The sequence below is a fragment of the Drosophila novamexicana genome, unplaced genomic scaffold, assembly GCF_003285875.2.
Source record: "Drosophila novamexicana strain 15010-1031.04,08,12 unplaced genomic scaffold, DnovRS2.1 tig00000644-arrow-pilon, whole genome shotgun sequence".
NCBI classification, from domain to species: Eukaryota; Metazoa; Arthropoda; class Insecta; order Diptera; family Drosophilidae; genus Drosophila; species Drosophila novamexicana.
In genome coordinates, this window is record NW_020824814.1 from 969,163 (window position 1) to 971,040 (window position 1,878).

Sequence of the window (1,878 nt, forward strand, 5' to 3'; positions counted from 1 at the left end):
CACGTGCAGGAGTCGCGTCTCTGACGTACACCCTGCGCGCCAACCATACGACGAATAATGGCAAATAGCCGCCAGGAGACAGAGAAAATGTTGGCTGGCTGCGGCGCCAGCGGCGTCGGTGGCAGTCATGAGGGTAGCCTAACCCTCTCGCCAGTTAACGGGCAGAACGCAACGCTAATGCGCCATTCGCCGGACATAAAGAAGCATCCGCATGCCCCCCACCCCTTTGACAAGTAAGTGAAGTAGATTTTAAATTAAGCAGAACTCTAGTTAATAAGTGCTAAAAAGCAGCTCATTAAGCGTACTCATAACAAAAAAGAAAGAACAACAAAAACTTGACTCAATAACAATGGACGTATAATTAACAAATTTATTTAAATTGACGCAATACTAGAAAATTATTTCACAAAACTTGCCATATTTGTTTTGATAATTAACCAAATTAATTGCAACAATACGAAATAGTTTAAATTTAAGTTTTTAGTCGAGCATTAAACTACTTTAATTGAATATATCAATTAGAGTGCTACATATATTATTTTATTTTATTTCTTTTATTATCATTTTGAATAAGTGCAAAAAGCATTTTTTAATAAATTTCACTCAAAGCGTGTTGCCAGCGGCGCACAAAAGTAGGCAACATTATTTATGTTGGCACATTGCAATAGAGATGGACGCGTCGTGCGTCGTGATTAATCGAGGTGCGGGGTTCAATTCATTAAAATCAAAAACTTAAAACAATTTGGCTTAAAATATATCAAAAATAAAAAAAAATTTGATTTAAAAATATATTTGTTCGATGCACTCACACAAAAATATAAAACATTTATTATTCAAACAAATTTAATTAGAAAATTGTAAAACAATATTTAACATTCATTTTCATTTTTGATTTTGATTAATTAAAACCCATTCCTCGAACCAATAAAATAAATATTAATAGGTATTTTATTTTAAGAACAATTAGGAAATAAAGTCAATCTACTTAATTTAGGTATTTTAATTATTTTTATTTTATTTTAAGAAACATTTTATCGTAAACAACAATAATTAAGTATTATTATTTTATATATTTATTTTTATTATATATTATTTTATTTAAAGAAAATTTTAAGCGCAAATTTATCGTTATAATTTTTATATTTTTATCAAAACAGATTAAGTTTGTAAGTTTTATTTTAAAAAAGTTTAAATTATTTAAAAAAAAGTTGTATATTTGATAAAGTCGTGAGTCGCACATAAAATATCGCACACGCGGCCATCTCTAAACGGAATTAATTGCAGCGTGGCAATCAGTTGGGCAAGTTTTATTTAGCCTGTCAGCACGCGCATTGCAAATGAATGGGTATAAATTATTGCATTATTGTTAACAGTAGTCAACTGGGGGAGAGGGGTTTTTGTCGGGGAAATGGAAACCTTTAAATGCGATTTACTGTGTGTGTGGGTGTGCGTGTGTGTGTGCTCAAAACATTATACAATATATACACAGCAATTCATTGCATTGAAATGACTGATTAATATTTGTAATAAACAAACAAAAAGAAATATAAATAATACGTCAAGAGCTCAATAGCAAAAATGTAAACAAAAAATTTATTCAACAATGAGCCATAAATGAAACATAGCTCAAAAGTGTGTGTGCGTGTGTTCATAGAGCCCCCATAATGGAATTTGTTTGGTGCATATTTGTTTATAATTAAATTACAAAAACTGCATGGCAAAAAAAAAAAACTAATAGAAAACGGGTTTGGGCAGGCGGGGCTTAATAAAAATATTGTAATAAATTAATTAGCGCAAAGAAAATAATTTAAATTGTAGTCGGAAAAGAATAAAACAAAACGAAAAAGAAAACAAAAAAAAATGTGCGGCAGGTCAGCA